Genomic DNA, 22,146 nt, shown 5'->3' with positions numbered 1-22,146 from the left:
GCGGCATGCCCCGTCCATCCCCACTTAAGCTGCGGGGCTGACGCCACCTGCTGCGGGAAACGGCGTGGTGGGTGTCAGGATTAACCCGTGGTCACCACTAAAAACAAGTGAGAGGCTTTCTAGGGAGCAGCCTGAGAGAGCCTGGCCTGCAGCTGCAGCCAACGGCAGCAAACAGGTTCCTGCCTGGCCAGCTGTCAGAGAGCACGCACGCGGGCCACGGCGGAGGAGATGCCGGGAAGGTCACGGGAGCTCACAGGCAGCCCCTCGAGGGGCTCCTGAGGTCAGATGGCATTTGAGAGAAAGGTGAGACAGAGCCTGCTGGCTGCTGGGCCACCGTGCAGCGCAAAACACGTTAGTTTCGACACCTCAAAGTCAGAACGGTTTGCAGGTGGCGAGTAGGTGGAGGGGAGGTGGGGCGGGGAAGGGACAGAGGAGGAGCGAAGCCTAAACGAGAGAGTAAGACCTGATTCAGCAAAGGTTCTGCCTACACAGGATCCGCCCGGTGAAAAATAGAAACCCGATGCCATGCAAGGGCAGACTTGCGAACAGAGATGACACACGGGACCTGGGAGGTTTTCTGTGCGCGTGTGCGTGTGCACACACACACACACACACACACACACACACACACACCCGGCCGGGGGCGGGGCACGTGGATATTCTGACAGAGGTGGCCGGCGCAGCCAGCACCGTGGGAGTCTAGGGTACAGCACACGAGCTCCCCGAGGGACGCAGGTTTGCGATGGGACACAGGCAGCTGGCTCACGTGGGCCCGATGCAGGCACATGTGTGCCGTCTGGGACTCAGCCCAGAGTCACGAGGCGGGGACTCTGGCAGAGCTTCCCTCGCTTCCACCGGACATCCCGGGCCGAGGTGCTCAGGGCCCCCCTCCTCCCCCTGCAAAGAGCTCGGAGGGAGGGTCCCCAAGTTCCCCCGTGCGGTGGACAGAAGCACAGGACACCGTGGCCCCGGGGGCCTCCCAGGTCTGTGGTTTGCTGGCACCCTCTCGGCCAGCACCACGGCCTCCATCAGATGCCTGCAGGCCTGTGAACACAGCCCGGACCTGCTCTAAAGCCACAATTCCTTCTGCAAACTTTTTAAACAATTGACATGAGGTTTTCATAAAATCAAAGTAAAGCATTTGAAAGTGAACATTCCACCAGCATCATGTGCAGTCACAGTGTTGTGCAGCCTCGACCTCTATCTGGTTCCAAAACATTCTCAAAGGAAGCCCCGTCCCCATCAGCAGTCACCCCATCCCATCCCCAGCCCCTGACAACCAGGAACCCACTCTCTGTGTCTGCGGATCTGCCTGTTCTGGACGTTTCCCATCAATGGAATCACACCCTGTGTGTCCTTCTGTGTCTGGCTTCTCTCACTGAGCATCGTGTTCTCAGGGTCCATCCACGTGGTAGTGAGTGTCGGGGCTTCACCCTTTTTCACGGCTGAGTGATGCCCCCATGTGCGGATGGACCACCTTGTGTTTGTCTATCATCTGCTGATGGACACTTGGGTTCCACATACACTTGGGTGTGTATGCTTGAGTAACTCTTTGATTCTCTTGGAGTGGACTCACTGGGTCACCTGACTCCCTTTTCACCTTTGCCATCCCTGAAATGCCCCAGACCAGGCCTCCCCATTCTGCAGCCTGCAGCTGGCTTTTGGGAAGTGTAACTCTTTACAACGGCGGGTGCACATCTATCCGATAGGCATCTACACGCCCTGGGATGATGGGGAGTGAGGATCTTCAGAAGGGGACCCTCCAAAAACCCAACGATCAAGATAAATATCTTAATGCGCTGTTGTAAAAAGTCAAAACAGGGCTTCCCTGGTGGCGCAGTGGTTGAGAGTCCGCCTGCCGATGCAGGGGACGCGGGTTCGTGCCCCGGTCCGGGAAGATCCCACATGCCGCGGAGCGGCTGGGCCCGTGAGCCATGGCCGCTGAGCCTGCGCGTCCGGAGCCTGTGCTCCGCAACGGGAGAGGCCACAGCAGTGAGAGGCCCACGTACCACACACACACAAAAAAAGTCAAAACAAATGCACAAAATCCACCATAACCCGGATATTGACATTTTTAAATCAAGACAGGATTGTGAATGGTGCCGTGAGATCCATCTTGGAGTCCCAGTCAAGAGGAAAAATCAGAATGACTGGTCCTGTCTTGGTTTAAAATTTTGAAATTCAGTTCATCATGGATTTTTGCTTTGCTTTTAGATTTTCAATAGAAATACTAATGTCACGTCAAAACAGTTTACTTTTAAATGAAATCCAATTAGATTAAATAAATAAGTTAAGATGAAGGTGAACTAGTTAATTTTCACTTTGCATTCAATATTCTTCATCTTGATCACCGAGGTTTCTGGTGCCCCCTTAGATTTTTCTCCAGTGCCTGGCTCTCTGCACCCTGGTCTCAGCCCTTTGATTTGGGACTGATGGATCCGAGTGAGTAACTCAGCGCAGCTGACTACTTGCTAGTGGTCCTCAGGTTCCCTTCTCTGAGCCGCATTTTGGACATTTCTAGAATCCCAGTTGTGCAAAAAGAGCTGGAGGGTGGGAGTGACGCTTGCCCAGCATGTCCTGGTACCTGTCCAGGTACCCAGAAGGGTCCTGCCTGTTAAAGGATCCATCAGCCCAGCTGCCAGAACCTGGAAGGGGCCAGCACAACGCAGAATGACCTACAGGAGATGGGGTACAAGCTAGGGTTCATTTTTTGTTTTCTGTTGGTCTGGAGTGGCAGCTGGCGTTGTCTTCTAAGTCCCAGTTTCCTTGTCGACAGAATAAAGCCCCTATCACTGGCGTTGCTGGGGGATGAGAGTGCCAGCACTTGGCAGGTTCTCCATGAATGCCAGGCCCCTCTCCCTCTTGATTCCCCAGGGCCCTTAGGACAAACTTCCCAAAGAAGGAGAAGAGGGCTCAGGGCAGGCGGCAAGGTGCGGGTCTGTGCCACCCCAAAGCACCTGCCGCGGATGTGCCACGCTGGTGAGGCCCTTCTGAAGGGCCTGAAGACGATCCTGGTGTGTGTGTGCTGGGGAGGGGGCGAGGAGGCCGCTGGCCTCTCCGCATGTCAGCAGAGCTTCCCTCGGGAAACTTTCCACCACACTGCCACCTTATCAGGCTTCAAGGAAGCACGTCAGCACTTTCTTAGAAAAGTATTTGTTCTGTAGGTGGCACCAGCGGGCACTTCCCTCAGCCCTGCCTGGCCTGGAGCGTTGCTCAGTCTCCACCCCCAAACCTTCAGAGGCACATATTGTTGGATGAAGACATTTCAAGGGTCTCAGCCGCAGAGGGTGAGCTTGGGCAGCCCAAGGAGGGGTGACAAAGACCAGCTGTAACTTCTGCAAGATGCCGCCCCATTTCAGAAGGGGCTTGGAGCCGGGCCGGGTATGCTTCTCCCTGGCTGGCTGGGTTTCAGTGTGGCCTAGGGTGCGCACATCTGCCTTCTGATCACTTAGTTTGAGACTCTCAGTTCCCAAAAGGCAGCAAAGGGAAGAAACTCAAAGACAGACCCAGGGCAGGCTGAGGGCCAGATGGGAGAAAGGCCATAGTCGTACACAGAAACTGTCACTCCCACCACCCCCAGCTCAGCCGGTCCCGCTGGCCCTGATGGCGGTCTGCAGTGAATCTGCTGTGGGGCCGGTTCCCTTCCCCACCCGCTTTCCGAGAAGCGGGGGGCCCCTGGTGCTGTGCCGGGGCTGCCCCTGCCCAGATCATCATGAAGCCGCTCAGCCCAGTGATCTGGCCCCTGGCGAGACAGCCTGGAAACGCACCGTGGGAGATGATGACCGAACATCAGGATCGCGAAGGTCTCCGCAGACTGACTTCAGGGGAGAGGAATCCCGCCAGCGGGCGTCTAGACTGCGGTGTTTCTGGGATGCTGGAACCGGGAGCCAGAAATGCCAGCCAGCGGGAGGGCTGTGCTGCCACCTGGTGGCCACGGCTGCACGGGAAGCACGACGTCCGCCCAGCAGTGTGGCAGGCGGACCCCAGGTGTTGGGTATCGGCGGTGAACAAGGAGGGGTTCCAGCCCTCGAGGAGCCTGAGAATGAAGGTGGAGGGCCTGCAAAACCTGCATTGATTTAGGGCAGGTGAGACCCCCGCTGGGTTAGGGATTCCACGGACCCTCAGGAGACTTCGTTCCATGACCATGTGACCTCTGAGGTCCTGGGATGCTACTGCACACGCTTCAATACACACCTGAGGGGTAGGGAGAGGAGGTGACTCACAGACACTGGGGGTCACCCTGGCTTATACCGGCTGACTGTTGGGGATTTATTCTGGAGACTAAGCTGTGCTATGGATCATATTCAGTATTTTTCCAAATAATAAATGCAGGGGTCCCCCCCTCGGCACTGCTGACATTGAGGCGGGGTCATTCTCTGTGGCAGCCCTCCCAGGCACTATGGGGTGTACCTGTGGGGCGCAAGCCCGAGACAGGTTTGCCTTGGTAGGCCCCTGCCTCCAAACAGCAACCCGGAAAGTTATAGTTTATTAACTGCACAGGTGTGAAGATGAATACAAACCAGGCTCGGTTGTTATTATATATTCCTCAAGACATTCACTCTTGGTTGACCGATTTTAACGTAAGTGAAAGCACTTTGGTGGGCCCTGGGCACGGGCCTCCTGTGATGGACGGGGGCGAGCACGCTGCCCGGACCACCTTGGTTGAAACGTTGCTTCTCACGGGGGCCTCCCCTCCCCTCGCCCAGGCTGGGTCAGCCCCCTCTGCACAGGCCCAGCTCCTGGATGTTCACTTCGGATCCTGGGGCACTGCCCTAGACCCGTTCTCCATCCAGGCAGTCCTGCCCCCTGGGCACTGCCACGTCTGGAGACCTCTGTGGTTGTCACGCTGTGGGTGACCTACCCCACAAGCACAAAGGACGGGCACATACAACACAAAAGGTCCCCACGGAGCCATGCTCCCTGGGCCTGCCCCAGGGCTCCGAGGGATGTCGGGGAGCCTGACCCGTTCCTGCCAGAACCACGGGTCCCACAGCCCGAGAAGGCCACAGCGGCCTGAGGGGCCATGTCTGGGGCCCAAATCAGCTGGAGAGACGGATGGAGGGAGGGCGGGAGGACAGCTCCTACCTGGTGGCCTGAGCAGGCTCACGCAGGGAGGAGCTTCGCGAACACCATCCACTCCCTGCCTACCAGGTCTGTGCAGGGCCTCTGCACATCTGGGCCTGGGGCGCGGGGGTGAAAACGCACGTAACATAAAAGCTACCATTTTAATCACGTTGCACTGTTCAGCTCATTGGCATTGGTACAGCCATCACCTCTATCTAATTCCAGGACATTCTCATCTCCCCCATATGAAACGCCGTCCCCATCAGCAGTCACCTCTCCTCCCCCAGGCCGTGACAACCACGAACCCACTCTCTGTCTCTGTGGATCTGCCTGTTCTGAACGTTTCTGGAATTCGCAGCAGTGATTTCTGCAGTGACTCGAGGGTCTGCTGGGATCAAGGACACGGGGCGCCCTGCAATGTGCCTTGAGGGGTGGCCCTGAAGCAATGGGCACTTCTGTCCCCTCATGTCCTGACAGCCACCCCAGAATGTCGTTACAGGCTGGGCAGCAGCAAACCCCGCATGCCTTCCAGGCGGCTGCTGCAGGGCGATCACGTCGCATCCTCTGTGGGTCGTTGTCTCCCTGCACCAGCAGGGGCAAGGGCCGGGCAGAAAGAGAGCCCCACGGGGGGCTGCTGACGTTACTGCTGCAAGACCCACGGCACCAGCTCCCGGGCCGACCCGAGCGGACTCAGCGAAGCAGGAGTGCTCACGGGCTAAGCCCGGCGACCAGTGCCCCGTGAGGAAGATGAGAGCGCTGGACCAGCACGGGATGAGCCTCAGGATAAGCCCAGCCTGCCTCACTGGTCACGAGTGTGACCGTAAGAAGGACGTGTGGTCACTTGGAAGGCTGCGGCAAGAGTGAGGCTCAGGGGTGGGCCACCCAATGTTTGTGCACCGTGGAAACTTCCAGAGGTCACAACCCAACGCATGTGGGGTAGAGGCAGGGTCTCCCGGCGGCACTGCTGACATCCGGGCCGGGTCATCCTCGGTGGGACGTTCCCCAAGACACGTTCCGTTCCGTGATCATCTGACACAAATTCTCCTAAACAAAGTTTTATTGGCACGCGGGGCACAACCGGTAATATACAAGAGCAGAACTGAGTCGTCTTGACGGAGAGTGTCAGCCTGCAAAGCCGAAAATATTCCCTCTCTGGCCCTTTCTGGAAAAAGTGTGCTGACCGCTGGCCTCTGGGCAAGCCCGGTGAACCTAACATTCTAGATGGGGGAGAGAAACATGCATACAAATAACTACATGAAACAGAGACAGTTTTACTTGGAGGCGTCATGGAGAAAAGCGAGGCAGTTCAGAAGGACCGTGGGTGTCGGTGAGATTCAAGGACGGGCTGGAGAGGAGAGCCCTCGCTGGAAGGGGACACTGGAGCACAGACCCTAAAGAGATGAGGGGCGGCCGTGTGGGTATTTGGAGGAAAGGTGGTGGCAGTGGGGGTGCAGCTCGTGCAAATGTCCTGGGGCGAGACGATGCCTTTTGGGGCAGCGGGCGGCGAGGTCAAAAGCTGACAGGCCCTGTGGCCACTAAGAGGTGAGCTGTAGCCCTTGGGAGACTGGGGAGGGGGTACTCCGAGCAGGGAGGTCACATGACCTGACAAAGCTTCTAAGGCTGCCTCTGCGGCTGCTGAGCTGGTGTTTCTTTCCTCCACGTGACGCAGCCCTGACTCAGCCTGGAGACGGTAGCCTGGCAGCTCCATCTGGGTTGGGAGGGGGTTTGCAGGAGCTGCCTGGGCTGGGCCCTGACTCCCCGTCCACCTCCCTCGGCTCCCCAACACAGAGTTTGCTGGAAACAGGCGGGTCCCCACAGCTCCTTCCCAGGAGCGGGTGTGAGCTTCTTGGAAGCCGCAGGCCAGCGGCCACGGAGCTGTCTGCTGACATCACTGTGCAAGGCTGCGGCCGTCAAGACCCTGGGCTGCTCTAAAAGGGCTTTGAGGAATCGGAGACAGGGTGTCAGGACGACATCCCACCTCCCCGATCCCCGCGTCCCACAGAGGACAGCGCGCCGTGCGTGCGGGGGGTGCAGGAGCTTCAGACAGGGCGCGTTTTCAGACAGGGCGGGTCATCCTCTGGGGGGCCGTCCCGGGCACTGCAGGGTGTGCAGCAGCACCCCTGGCCCCCACCCCCTCGATGCCAGGAGCACCCCAGTCAAGATGACCACAGACGTCCCCAGACATGGCCCAGTGTCCCCTGGGGCAGGATCAGCCCCAATGAGACCCCCCCCCCCGTCTGGGTCCAATAATAGAAATGACTTTGGAAGCAGCTGGTCAGCCCCTCTGCCCAGGGCCCCGTGTGGACACCGGACATATTTGAGGAGCAGAGTGAGGAACCTATGGAGCTGCTGGTTGCTGGGCTGCTGTGTGTTGAAACAGAGAACACAGATGCTGAGATTTCTGGTTGCCCAATCCCTGGAAAGCACAGTTCCCAGCCCTTCTGCATCACAGCCAAGAAATCCAGCAGAGGCCGGGCTGTGTTCCTGGCATTGCGGCCGCGGCGGCTCTGCGTGACCCCAGGCTTGTTCCCGGCAGGTGCTGCGAAAGGGACCCAGCTGCCCCGGGAGGGCGGGACTCCTCGGCTTCTGCACCCTGCCTGCCCCTCAGAGGGCCTGGACTGGAGGTGGCTCTCACCCTGGGAACAGTCTGGGGACACCTGTGGTCGTCACGACGGGGGGTGCCCCTGGCATCCAGTGCGTGGGGACCAGGGAGGATGCTCCACATGCCGCGGTGCCCAGGACGGCCCCCTGCAGAGGAGGACCCGGCCCCACACCCACAGCGCCGAGGGGGGAGGCCCTGGGTTAATTACTTGGGAGAAAACTGAGCCTGCTCCCTGCTCACACTGGACACCAGCATAAACTGCTGACAGTCAGACAGCACAACCCGGGTGAGCCCAGTGTCTCTGAATAGCCTCCTCTCCTTCCCACACCACTCAGGTGGCGTGTCCCGTCTGCACGTCAGCAACACGCGGGGGGAGAGAAGCCACAGCCCCGCGGCTGGGGTCGGAGCGGGGGCGGCCTGGGCCCCGTGCTGTCCCCGGGTCAGCAGCCAGGGCCCTAGAGTCCGCCCCGTGAGCAGGACCGTCTTTCCCAGCCCCTTCCTGGTTAGCCCGGCCCAACACACTGGGGCGGGTGAAGTAAACACAGCCCGGCGCCAAGGACAGACGCTCGGCCTCGCCAGTAGGCGGGGCACCCGCAGGGGATGAGGCAGGGGAAGGGGGAGGGACCTGGGGCCCAGAGCCTCCCCTCTCCTGGCCTGGACCTCAGAGCTGAGCCAGTGCCGGCCCAGGGCCCACCCTTGCTTTAATGCTCTGCTCTCACCGTCTGGAATCTCCTGGAAACTTCTGAGCAAGGGGCTCAGGTTTTCATCTCATACCTGGCCCTGAAGAGCCTCTCGCTGATCCCACAGCTGCAAGACGAAGGAGTTTCTGAGGGCCTCGTCCCTCTGAGCGCCATGTGGGCCACCAGCGCCTGGGGGGACGCTCAGGATGGGGGTGCGGGAGGGTAGGGAAGCCCAGGGTCACAGGCATTTGAGTTTCCAAGCAGAGAGCGATTTGGAGTCCACCTGCGTGCAAGCCTGGCTCTAAACCCAAGTGCCCAGCGTGAGCAGGGATCGAACTCAATGCTTTTTCCAAATAGTTAACACAGGGTCCCCGCCCCCCCCACCCCCCCCCCCCCGGTGCTGCTGACATCAGGGTGGGGTCGTCCTCTGTGGGGCAGCCGTCCTGGCCTCCCACCCACTTGATGCCAGACCCTGTCCCCCATCGTGACAACCACAGATCCCCCGGACATGGTGCAGTGTCCCTGGGGGCAGAATCGCCCCTGGTTGAGACCCACTGGCCTAGACGAGGGACTGGTCTCTTCTGGGGAGGCTGGGCTAAGCCACGTCGGGGCTGAGCCCGACTTGCCACTGCAGCTCTGACCCTGCCTCGGGGGCTGCGAGCCTTGGGCCCCCATCGGTTTGATCAAAAGCACGAGACCAGCCTGGACAGAGGGCCATTCTCCAGGACGCCTGGCCGTCACGCCTCACGACTGTCCATGCCCTGCCCACCACCTCCCACCTCCCACCCTGCAAGCCCCCGCCTCCAGGGAGCCCTTGGAGCTCCCTCACCCTCGGCGCCTGCCTTCTGCATCGGATGCCCTCCCTAGCCCCCTAGCCGGCGTGGACGTAGACGAGACCTCCTCCGAGACCTCCCTGGACCCCGGGGCTCTCATCTCTCTGCTCGGCTCCCCCAGGCACATTTCCTGATTTCTTCCTCTTGCCCTTTTTTTTTCTATGGCCGCACCGCGCGGCATGCAGGATCTTAGCTCCCCGATCAGGGATCGAACCCGCGTCTCCTGCACTGGAAGTGTGGAGTCTTAACCATTGGACTGGACCGCCAGGGAAGTCCTGTTTTGTCCTTCTTGTTTGCTTGGGTGTCTGTGCCAGCGCTGTCCTTGGAGGGCAGGGCTTCATTCACCACCATGGCCGGCACCTACGACCACCCTCGGCCTGTGCTGGGCGCCGGGTCGGTATTCTGACTGACGGTCTGACCTGCCACTCACTCTCCAGCCACCATCACCCCCTCCCCGGCTTCTCCAGCCACTTTCCCCGACGCTATCCTCATCCTCCACTGACTGCGGTGGAGTGCTCACTTGACCACACAGTTGTTTTCTCCTGTCCTGTTTTTTTTCAACAAACGTGTACTTTGAAATAATCTGGGGTTTACAGAAAAGTTACAAAGACAGTAGAGAGAGTGCCGTCTGCCCTCACCCAACCACCCTTCCCCGGGGCGCGTTTGTCACAGCTGGGAAAGTGACATGGGGACACTTTATTCAGATTTCCCTACTTTTCCCCCCAATGTCCTGCCCCAGGATGCTGACACTCTGTTCTGTCGCCACTCACGTGTCCTCAGTCACCTCTGGGCAGTGAAAGCCTCTGGCTTTTCCTGGCCATCTTCTCACTAATTCTTTGTTTGTTTTGGAAAAAAAAAAAGTTACTTTCCATTTAAAAATGCTATTTAGGGTTTATTCTTGTTATTTGTAAATGAATTAATAAATACGTAAGATTTTTCTCAGTTTTAATTTTGAATCTAGTGACTTTTCATAAATATAACCCGAATTAAAGAAAAGCTCTTTGGCGCCTTCAAGACCAAAACACTGGAGAACCTCTGTCCTAAAGAGTGGTTGGTGAGCTCTGGCCCGAGGGCCACATCCGGCCCTCTGCACATTTTTTGTAAAGTTTTACCGGCACATAGCCACGCCCCTTCCCTCAGGTATTGTCTCTGGTGCTTTCAAGATACAAGAGTTGAGTGTTTCAGCAGAGACAGCCTGACCTGCAAATGAAAATATTTAAGGTCTGGTCCTTTACCAAAAAGTCTGCTACTGTTGATCTCCATTATAGCAAGTTTGTAGCAAGTGCTTGTTTAAAATCAGGCCAGGGACTTTCTTGGTGGTCCAGTAGTTAAGACTCTGCACTTCCACCGCAGGGAGCGAGGGTTTGATCCCTGGTCGGGGAACTAAGATTCTGTATGCCGTGAGCAGCCAAAAAAATTTTTTTAATAAAAAATAAAATAAATAAATAAAATCAGGCCAAAACCTACAGGGTGTGGGATCCCAACAGACATCAGAATACCAGTACCATTGAAATGTCCATCGCATTACATCTTTCAAAAGCAAACACCACCGTGGACCATTACGCAGCCATGAAGAGGGGGGGAAGCCCTGACACTCGCTACCACGTGGCTGGACCCTGAGAACACGATGCTCAGTGAGAGAGGCCAGACACAGAAGGACACACAGGGTGTGATTCCACTGATGGGAAACGTCCAGAACAGGCAGATCCACAGACACAGAGAGTGGGTTCCTGGTTGTCAGGGGCTGGGGAGGGGGATAGGGGGAGCGACTGCTGGTGGGGACGGGGCGTCTTTTGGGGTGATGGAATGTTCTAGAATTAGCTAGTGGTGGCTGTTGCACAACTAGGTACTACAATGCACTGAATTGAACACTTTAAAGGATGAACTGTGTGCTGTGTGAACTATATCTCAATAAAAGAAAAAGAGCCCACAGCCCTGTGCTTTGGCTACAGGACACTGTCCTGTTCCATGTCCTACACGCGAGGTGTCCCAATCACTGCCCCACCTTGCAATCACCCCTCAGACATAGTAACAGCCCTCACCCCATCCCCCGACTGCACCCCAGGGCAGGGCCCATGGCACCCCCAGGGGGCGCTCGTGCCGCAAGATCAGCATGTTATAAAGAGGAAAAAAGTCAAAGTGGTTTTCCCTCAAAGCAAACGGGAAAGATCTCGGGCAAGAATTCAACATGTTTAAGCAATTACAGGCAAAAGAGATTTCAAGGAAATGTCCCAGCGATTGGTGGGATTCTAGGGTCACGGTGCCAGCCTCACTGGGGGACCCTTGGGTGTCTCCACAGCATCATTACCCCCAGCTGGACAGCTGGTAGTGTGCACGGAACGGACTTGCGTGGTGGAGATGCTGTCCAGTCAAGGCTGTGCTGTGACCTTGGGTGACCTCCTCCAGCCCTGGTTTCCACTCTCGTTTACAAAGGCACAAAGGCTCCCCTCCTGGCATCGCGCTCTGGGTAGAGGTTACATTTTGGCTAAATGACTTGCTCTGGCCAAGAGTGAGCCCGGTCCACTGGGCTTTTATCTGCTGCAGGCTCCCCTCCCCCTGTGACCCGCCCTCCTACCCTCCCTCCCCGCCCCCGCGCCACAGTCCCTTACTGAGTTCCACCCAGCTCCCACACGGTGGGTTGAGCAGTGTGCCCCCAAAATTCATGTCTACCCAAAATCTCAGATGGTGACTGATATGAACTGAATTCTGGTCCCCCAAATTCCTGTGTGGAAGCCCTGACCCCCAGGACCTCAGACTGTGACTGTATTTGGAGATGGGGTCTTTAAAGAGGAGATTAAGGTAAAATAAGGCCCTGACGGTGGGCCCTGAGCCAATGGGACTGGGGTCCTTATAAGAAGACAGATTAGAACACAGACATGCCCAGAGGGGAGACCATGTGAGGACATGGGGAGAAGGCGGCCGTCCTCACACCAAGCAAAGAGGCCTCAGAGGGGACCAGCCCTGCCGACACCGCGATCTGGGACGTCCAGCCTCCAGCACTGCGAGAGAATAAGTGTCTGTTGTTTAAGGCCCCGGCCTGTGGTATTTGGTTGTGGCAGCTTGAGCGGACTAGTTTGATGACCTTATTTGGAAATAGGGTCTTCGCAGATGTAATTAGTTGAAGTAAGATGAGGTCATGCTGGAATAGGATGGGCCCTAACCCAATGCTGGTGTCCTTATAAGAAGAGGAGAGACACACAGAGATAGAGGGAAGGTCACATGACAATGGGGGCAGAGACTGGGCTGATGTGTCCATAAGCCCAGAACTGCCTGGAGCCCCAGAGGCTGGAAGAGGCAGGAAGGACCCTCCCCTGAGCCTCTGTGACATCTTGACCTCGGACTTCTGGCCTCCAGGACTGTGGGAGAATAAGTCTCTGTTGTTCTAAGCTGCCCAGTCTGGGGTCATCTGCTACGGTGGTCTCAGGACGCTGTCACCCCTCTGCGGTTTCCCTTCCCCACATTCTGACAGCCTGTGGAAGAGTCCGTCCTCCAAACACCCCTCTGGTTAGCAGAGGGTCTCCTTCACCCACTCTTGTCCTCAAAAGCGTTCACAGTGCCTTGAGGGGACTGCTTCTACTTAAAATTTTATTTTTGACTGGATATATTAGTCCATTCAGGCTGTTATCACAGAACCCTGCAGACTGGGGGGCTTAAACCACAGACATGATTCCTTATTGTCCCAGAGGCTGGAGGCCCATGATCAGGCTGCTGGCATGGCGGGTTCCTGGTGAGGGCCTACTTCCTGGCCTGCAGACAGCCGCCTTCCTGCTGTGACTTCACGTGGCCAGAGCTCTCTCCATCCCCTTATAAGAGACCAGAGCTCTCTCCATCCCCTTATAAAGACACTAATCTCATCCTAGAGGCTCCACCCCCATGACCTCACTGACCCCAATCAACTCCCAAGGGCCTCACCTCCAAACACTATCCCACTGAGGGTTAGGGCTTCAGCATGTGAATGTGGGGGACATAAACATTCAGTCCATAACATGGGGGTAGGTTATGATTATTAAATATCCACTGTGGGACTTCCCTGGCGGTCCAGTGGTTACAACTGCTTCCACTGCAGGGGGTGCGGGTTTGATCCCCGGTTGGGGAACTAAGATCCCACATGCCGTACGGCATGGCCAAAAAAAAAAATCCACTGTGTACAGGCGGGGGGCCAGGCGAGGGATGGGTGGGGCCCCCGTGGCTCCATAGCGCCTGGCAGGGGAGCTCATCCAGAGCTGACACGCCCCACAGGCCTGCCGACCTAACAGCTCCCTCTGGCCCCCAGCCCCGGCCTCCCTCTGAACCACTCCTGTCAGTGGAAGCTTTTGAGGAACACACAGCTTTGCCCTGCAAAAGTTAATGGCCACAAAGGGTGCCTGGGATGCAGAGCATGTCTGGGGAAAGACCCGGAAACCAGTAAGTCACTTGTTTACAGGAAGGGAGGCAGAGAGCTGGGAGCACTGGTGGGAGGGGAGACACCATTTTCACAGGACACAATCTGCACCTTTTGAATTCTTGTACCGTGGCATATTTATTTACGCAAAAACTTAGTTTTTCTTCCTAGGGGTGTCTGGGCCCGCGTGAGGGTAGGCGAGGGAAAAGCCAGGTATTGGCCCAGCTCCCTGATTCTGCAGCTCGGACTGGGCTCCCCCTGTCCTGGGGGAGCGGACAGGGGACCCGCACGCTGGGGCCAAGGTGTCAAACCAGAACCAAAAAATGTCTCATACTCCAAAGAATTGAAAGCGGGGTCTCAAACAGATAGCTGTACACCTGTGTTCACAGCAGCAGGACTCAAAGGTAGAAAGAACCCAAGTATCCATGGACGGATGATGGATAAACAAACGTGGTCCATCCACACGCTGGAAAGTGATTCGGCCTCGAAAAGGAAGGAGATTCTGACGCTCGCTACAGCGTGGATGGACCCCAAGGACAGGATGCTCAGTGAGAGAGCCAGACACAGAAGCACAAGTACTGTCTGACTCCACTCACAGGAGGTCCCTAGAGAAGTCTCATCCACAGAGACAGGAAGTAGACGGTGGGGGCCAGGGGCTGGGGGAGGGGTGGGGAGTCAGTGTTTCCTGGGGACGGCTTCTATTTGGGAAGGTGAGAAAGTTCTAGAGACGGATAGTGGCGATGGTTCCACAACAATGTGAACGTATTTGATGCCACTTAACTGTGCACTTAAAAATGGTGAATTTAATTGCCATTTGTATTTCAACACACACACACACACACACACGAAGATGCTCCAAATGTTCACAAGAGCCTGGCTCTGTCCTGGGTGTGCGTGTGTGCAGCAACGCAGCCCATGCGTAAACAGGGCAACCCTGGTGGCCTCACAACACAGGTGACCGTCACCAGGCGGCATATCCACCACCCCACCCCACCCTCCAGGAGGTGGCTGAGCACATTAGAGTGCTAAGGGAAGGCTTCAGGGACCTGCTCCACTGAGCTTTCCTGATAATTCCCAAGGACGGAGGGGAGGGCAGGTGGACAGGCATGGGGACCCGGCACCTCAGCTCCCACCCCCGGCTCCCTGGCTGTTTACTGAGCTTAGACGTGTCCACTCTGCTGGCCAAACTGTTCCTGCCCCGAGATCAGGAAAACAAGGTCAGCTCAGGACATGGAAGCACTGCCCTGGCTGTTGTCCTTCCTGGTGGCTGCGGGGCCGGGACCCGCAGAGGGTGGACCCCTGCTGGTCACCTCCCAGGGGCGTGGGCTCTGGGCCAGGGGCATGTTCTGTCCCCATGGTTCCCCGACTTCTTTCTCCCCCTCAGTCAAGGGGAGGGGCCCTGGGACGGAGAGCAGGGGTCCAGGGCTCTCCAGCAACCTGCTGAAGGGCCTGGGGGTCCCTCACTCAGGCCCAGGTTTCCATGGATACCAGAGAAGCTGGAAGACCCCTGAAACCTTCAGGAAGAAGGAAGGTAGAGCCCAGTAAGGGGAAGGGCGTGGGGCTCGGGTGAGAGAACTCCAGTGACGGTGGGGTGACAGGACACGCTTCCCATCCGTCCAGAGCCCTCGCTGTGCCGCCCAGGGACACGGACTGCAGAGCTGATGACCTCATCTCCTCAGGCAGCAGCCCAGGGTGGCCAGGGCAGCTATCACCCCAGTTTTACCAAAGGGAAACCGAGGGTGGGAGCAGATGCCCGCCTGACCAGGGGTCTCGGAGCTGGGAGGTGCTGAGGCAGATGCTGCTTCTTGGGCCTGGCTCCAGTGCCCAGCCCCACCCCCAAGCATTGTAGAAACGGCCCTGCAACCCCCTGGGCCTCTGCCCATCACTGCTGGGGGCGACTGGGGCACCCTCACCTTCTCTGTGCCTCAGTTTCCTAATCTGGAAAACAAGGTCAATTGGTTGTTGCCATGGGTGGGGCTGGAACCCTCTATGGCTCCTCACTGCCCTGAGGATAAGCTGGTCTCTGCCCGAGGCCCCCTCGCTCCCACTGCCTCACCTTGCACCCCTGCCCGCCATCCTGGAACCAGCCTCTACTCCTAGGCACACACTGCTCTCGCCACCTGGAGGGTCCCTCCCACCCCAATCGGCTCCAGGGCACTGGCATGCTCAACTCAAGATGTCACTTCCTCCAAGAAGGCCTCCCTGAAGCCCCAGAGGCAGCACCTCAAGCAGTGCTGTCACCATCAACTCACTCAACCAGGGTTTCAACTGGGGTGATTCTACCCCCCAGGGGACGTTGGGCAATGTCTGGGGACATCTGTGATTGTCACGACTAGGGGGCTCCTGGTATCGAGTGGGTGGGGGCCAGCACACCCCACAGAGCCCAGGACGACCCCGCACAGAGAACCACCTGGCCTCAGTGTTCACAGTGTCGAGGGGGCCAGCGGGCCCTGCTGCTCGGCCCTGGGACGCGGGAGACCTGGTTGCTGGTCTGCCGGGGGCACGTGCGTGTGCGGCTGCCTCTCCTCCCGCCTACTCTGCATGCCTGTCCTCACTCCGCAGCCCCAGCTCGAGCCAAGGACGCCCACAGCTGGCAGCCTGGCTCTCTGTGGCTCTGGGCTGCCTGGCTTTGTGAGTCCTGCAGTCAGAGGGCCCTGGCTCCGAGCTCGCCTCTCATCCGCGCAGAGCTGTGAATCGGCCGGGATGTTAGTCAGGGACCCAGGGACGGCGCGTCCCATTCCAGGAGGCTCACCAGCTCAGACCTTGGCCCCGGCCGCTGACTCAGCCAGGGAGTCAGAGTGTGGTCATCACTCCTTCCGGTGCACGATGAGTACATTCTCCGCGGGCCCCACCATGCCACCGGTCCTGGTCACAGGCTCACCTCTCTGCTCAGGAGGTCAGGTGAGGATTCCTCCCTGAGCCTCATTCTTTCTTTCACTCGCTAAACATCGGGCCCGCAGTTGGGAGAGATCCCTGACCCGAAGGAGCTTACGATCCGGCCTGGGTGACAGATGCAGCTAATTTGAATGTCACAGAACAGTTATCGTGTTAACACTCAGCTTCTCTCTGCTCCTAGTTTCTCTTCTGTGATGTGGAGATGATTACCTCTAATTGGCAGAGCTGAGGTGAGTTTCAGAGCGAGCGTGGGAAGTCAGCAGGGTAGGTGTATTGATCAGCTACTGCTGCATGACAAATCACCACCAACTTAGGGTCTAAGACAATACGTTTGTCATCTCCTGGCTTCTGTGTCAGGAAACGGGGCTGTGGCTTAACTGGGCCCTCAACTCGGGTTCTCAAAAGGCTGAAATCAAGGGATTGGCCGGGCTGAGCTCTCATCTAGGAACTTAAGAGTCCCCTTCCAAGCTCATCTGACTGGTTGGCAGAGTCTACTTCCCTGCAGGTGTAGGACTGAGGCCCCATTTTCCTGCTGGCTGTTGGGAGGCGGCTGCTCTCAGCTCCCATGGCCTCCTCCACGGGCAGCGTGTGGCTGTTTGCTTTTTCCAAAGCCAGTAGGAGAGTGTCTGCTGTTGCTCTGGTTTCTCTCGCTCTCTCTCTTTCTTGTGGTAAAAAGCATATAACCATCCTAACCATTTTTAAGCACACAGCTCAGTGGCATTAAGCACACTCATATTGTTGGACAACCATCCCCAACATCATCTCCAGAACTTTCTCATCTTCCCAAACTGAAGCTCTGTCCCCATGAAACACTGACTCCCCACCCCTCCCCCAGCACCTGGCCCCCACCATCTACTTCCTGTCTCTGTGGATGTGACCCGTCTAGATAGGCTTCTGGTCTCTTGTAAGGGCTCATCTGATTAGGTCAGGCCCACCCAGACAATCGTTGTGATGAACGAACTCAAAAGTCCACCGATCAGGGGTCTTTGTTATAAAGTCCCTTGGGCCATATCACATCAGCCTAACCACAGAGTGGCATCCCATCCATTCCAGGTTCTGCCCACACTGAGGAGCAGGGATAGGACAGTGTGTGGACACCAGGGGGGCGGGGGTCTTTGGTGCCATCTTGGAATTCCCCCTCCCACGGGAGGTGCAGTGACATGGGGTGCTGCCACTGTATGGGCTCCCGTGAGGAAGAAGCACACAACAAGCCCCCACCGCCTGGGGAGCGCCTGCCATTCAGGGCGCAGAGAACACGGCAGAGAACTCTGGGGAAGTTGAGGAAGCCTTGATTCCAACAACGGGATGTCTCAGCAGTCCTCGGAGCCTGGGCAGAAGGGCCAGGGGAGGATGAGGGACGATTCTCACCCCTGAGAGAACTGGGGTACCTCACTATAACTCCCGGCCCTCCCCGTCACTCCCCGTCACTCCTCCCTCTGGCGGCCCTCCTGTGGATGCCAGGACCGCGGTGGTGACAGCGGGCCCGCCCTCTATGCTCAGAAAGGGCAAGTGAGTCGCCTGGGGTGTCCGTGTGAGTGAGGGGTGCATCTGGATTTGAACCTGAGCCTTCTGGTGCTGGGAGCCTCCACAGAATTGCAGACCACCCCCCCCCCAAGAGAATAAACCCACTGGAAGGGCTAGCTGCCTAATAAGGCAACAGACGAGATGCCCAGAATTGTGGGAAAAGAGAGGCACAGCCCTGCACGACGAGCGTGGGGCACTGTGCCGTCCAAGGTTAGATGTTCGTATCTGTTTTTCCCAGCCCCCCCAAACACAGCAGGAAGAGCTCTCTCCACTCTGCAGACATGTGACGGTCCTACACACCCACAAATTAAACAGAGCCGAATCCGTGCACGTGACAGAGGGCCCAGAACTCTGCACACACGCAGTCCCTACGCCAACTTCCTATTTTTGTGCAATAGTTACACGAGATGCCGCCACTGAGGGGAGCTGGGGGAAGGGTGCATGGGATCGCTCTGCACGGTTTTTGCAACTTCCTATGAACCTGGAATTATTTCAAATTAAAGGTTTTTTTTTTTTTAAAAACCAGGTGAGGGGACTTCCCTGGCGGTCCAGCGGTTAAGACTCTGAGCTTCCACTGCAGGGGGCACGGGTTTGATCCCTGGTCGGGGGAACTAAGATTCCACATGCCCCACAGCGTGGCAAAAATAAATAAATAAATAAATAAACAAATAAATAAAACCAGGTGAAGCTATGGGTTTGTTTAGCTGTGGCGAGGACAAAGCATGCTTTCTCCAAGCACCGCCTTTCTACCCCAACCCTGACCCACCCGCGGTGCCTCAGCAAGGAAGGCGAGGGTAAAGAGACCCCCTGCATGGCCCTGGCGGAGGCTCAGCATGGCTGGGTCTGGAATGACCATGCCCCCTTCTCCCCCTTTGTGGCCATAAGGATTCTAAGTCCCCAAACCCCTGCCCCCTGTGTACCAACCCCCAAGTGTGGGCAGGACTGTGAACGTGATACCATTTCCCATATTAGGAGACTTCGTACAGAAGGGATTCGGAGGGTGTACTTAAAGCCCCGAGTCAGTTGACTTTGAGTTGATCAAAAGGACAAATCACGTGGGTGTCAAGGGCAGGGCCCTTCCTGCAGTGAGAGACTGAGGAAAGAGGGGGCCCACAGAGGAGACCATGAGGCTGGGCCTCATATGTGACATATCATATGTGACTGTCACCCTGTGCGTGTTTGGAGTCAAACGAGGCCTTGAATCTGTGACTCTACCTACGACCGCATGTGTGTATCATCCCTGCCCTGAGGGAGGCTGACTGTTCAAGTGGTTGCCTAGCAACGCGCCCGTGACTGGGGATACAGGGGTCTCTGTGCCTTGGCTGCCGCCTGGGCTGAGCCAGTTCTCGCTGCCCCACGGGAGGAAGCCTGGCTCTGCTGTATCAGACATGAGCCTCTCTGGGCCTTGATGCTCAGACTGGTAGAATCAGGTGGCAGCACTAACCAGTCCATAAGGGGATTAGCCCGCAGGGTCGGAAGAGTGGGGCCTGGATGGGAACCACGGTAATAACTCACAGTAGAGCATAAGGAGAGTGATCTCGATTGATCCTGGGAGCAAGAATCTTGTGGAGAAGGGGTCTCTCCTCCCACTCACCGGGTGCTGCTGACGTGGGGCTGGGGTATCCTCTGGGGGGCCATCCTGGACACTGTGGGGTGTGGAACAGCCTCCCTGGCCCCCACCCACTCACGCCAGGAACTCCCCAGTCATGACGACCACAGACGTCCCCAGACACGGCCAGGTGTCCCCTGGGGGCAGGATCAGCAGGGTGAGACCCTGCTGTAGGGGGTCAAACTCATGTCTGAACTGCCCCCGCTGCCATGGGAAGCACCACGTGGCCTGCTCTCCAGAATCAGAGCTGCAGCCTGCAGGGAGAGGGTTCCGAGCCCTGTGGGCTGCAGCGGGGGCCCCCTTGGCCGGTTTCTGCGCGGGACCCCATAATTACATAGGTATCATATATGCTGTCAGGAAGGCAGGGACAGCAGAAGCCGTGACCTTCCGTGAGCAGAACGTTTTAAGGTTTTTAACTGTCTATCTTGGCAGTTCTTTCAGGAGAACAGCTTGTCCATGGAGAGAACTGATAATAATGTGCATTTCAACACACCCGGGACAGATCAGAAGTGGGTAACCAACCAGGAGAAAGAAACACGCTCTGGCTTGCGCGCTGGGTTGGAGTTTGCTCCCCATACCAGGGCCACTCTCTCAAGATAAAGGGCTCCAATAGGCGCTTTCAGCAGAAATGTTCGCAAACTCCCGGGAGAACAGGGGCTATCAGAAAAACACCCCGCTGTTGGGAGGTCATGGAGTTCTGCATTCTCACCATGGGCGGGAGGGCTGGAGAAGTGCCTGAGAAATCGTTCTCAACCAAGAATCACCCCAGTCCGTGCAAAATCTTCTCATTTCCACCTTGGCCCCCTTTCAGGCAGGCGCTCAGTGGCCACCTGGGGCTCACGGCTGCCATATTGGAAAGCCCAGCTCTTGCTCAAAGAACGACGGCACCTCCATAAGGAAAGCCAGCACCACGATGGCCCACACCAGAGCCCTGGCACAGCTGCCACGCCGTAGGGACACTTGCTAAGCCCTTCCATGAGGCAGGAACCAACCGGCTGTGGTCGCGGCCACTCAGAGCTTCCAAACCAACAGGAAAATCCACCCAGTGGGGCCCTAAACACATCCAAAGACAGAGTGAGAGAGGGATCAGTGAGGCAGGGGTCTCACCCGGGTGACCCTGCCCCCATGGAACACTGGGTGATGCCTGGGGACATCTGTGGTTGTCACAACCGGGGGCTCAGGGAGGCTGCTCCACACCCCACAGTGTCCAGGCCCTGACGTCAGCACTCCTGAGAGGGAGAGACCCCAAACGGGTCCACGATTCTCACTGACACATCAGTCCTGTGAGAGCTGGGGCTTTTGCCCGCCCTGCTCACTGGCGTCCCCCAGAGCCTGGCCTGGGCAGACAATGGGAAATCCTTGCTGAGGGGATGGAGGAAATCTTTGGGAGGGTCACCCCGTGCCTGGCCAGGCCGGGCAGCCACTGCCCAGGTGACTGTACTGGGAGGTGACACACGCCCAAGGGTGCCGCAGGGGACACTGGGCAGATTCCAAACAAGGAGGCTTTGAGGGTGGCTGCCTGGGGAAGTCCCCCAGGGGCCAGAGCCGCTGACCCGGCTCCAGGCGCCAGGGGAGAGAGTCACAGAAGCAAGACCCAGTCGTCACGGCGGGGTTGCCCACCCGCACCCTTTGGCCTTCGTTCCCTGGTCCAGGCTCTGCTCCGGCCACTGGAGGGTGCTGGGGCCAGGGTGGGTTCGGGGGTGCAGGTTCCGTGAGCCCGCCAAGGTGACAGAGCCCGTGTTTTGTGCCTCCCTCTTACACCCAATGGACCCACAGAGGTCTGCAAGCAGGGGCAGGGGGGTGTGGTGTGTGTGCCCAGAACAGGGTGACCATGGGACCCTGGGGGCTGAACCAGAATGTCTCGGAGAACGTGGACGGGTGGTCACGGGTCTCCAGGAGGGCCGAGGGGTTGACTGAAGACAGCTGGGCGCCCCCTTGCACCCCCTGCACCCCCTCCATCAACATCCCTGCCTGGCTCAAGGTCGGCCCCGCCAGAGATCCCGTGGACTTTCACTGCCCCCTAGTGGCCGCCAATGGGAACTGCAGCACTCTGGGGAATGTCTCCAGCCCCGGACCCCAAACTCCGGTTCCTCTTTCAGCCCTGGTGTCTGCAGAAATTGAGTGCAGCGGATCAGCGTGCTGTCATCAGGATGGGTGGGGTGCTTGGTGACACCCTGGCTTCCCTGGAAAGGCGGCGGCCCAGCAACAGGAGACTCCCCCTGCCCGCCCCCAGTGCTGTGGAGAACTGGATGTGAGGACGCCTGCAGATGCTGAGCACAAGGCCTGGCAAACAGGATGTGCTCATCGTGACTATGAGACTAAAAAGCAATCAGGAAAAGCCCAGATTCCCCCCTTCCAGGAGCGCGTACAGGACAGTAGGCTTCCTTGGAACAGAAAACTCCTGCAAGGCCAGCGGTGGGCACCAGCTCAGGGTACAATTCTGTCTCCCCCAGCGGTCACTGGGCACTGTTGAAAAGGAGGCTGGCCCTCCTCTGTGGGGGGCGTCCTGGGCACTGCAAGGTGTGGACCAGCATCCCTGCCCCCAACCCCCTCAATGC

The 22,146-nt window shown here is 57.7% G+C and overlaps 1 protein-coding gene and 1 long non-coding RNA gene across 4 annotated transcripts in view; one reads left to right on the top strand and one right to left on the bottom strand.

Moving 5' to 3' along the window:
• The window catches only part of GNG7 (G protein subunit gamma 7), a 153,850-nt gene that overhangs the window by 80,564 nt on the left and 51,140 nt on the right, over positions 1-22,146 (bottom strand). The window lies entirely within an intron of this gene.
• Positions 14,941-18,561, top strand: LOC132421716 (uncharacterized). The gene is made up of 4 exons (XR_009518763.1): positions 14,941-15,091; positions 16,246-16,461; positions 16,637-16,685; positions 18,506-18,561. It is a non-coding gene; the product is annotated as an uncharacterized lncRNA (long non-coding RNA).

Source organism: Delphinus delphis, chromosome 3, assembly GCF_949987515.2.
Source record: "Delphinus delphis chromosome 3, mDelDel1.2, whole genome shotgun sequence".
Lineage (NCBI taxonomy): Eukaryota > Metazoa > Chordata > Mammalia > Artiodactyla > Delphinidae > Delphinus > Delphinus delphis.
The sequence above is the reverse complement of the archived record's forward strand: the minus strand, read 5'-3'. Positions and strand labels throughout refer to the sequence as shown.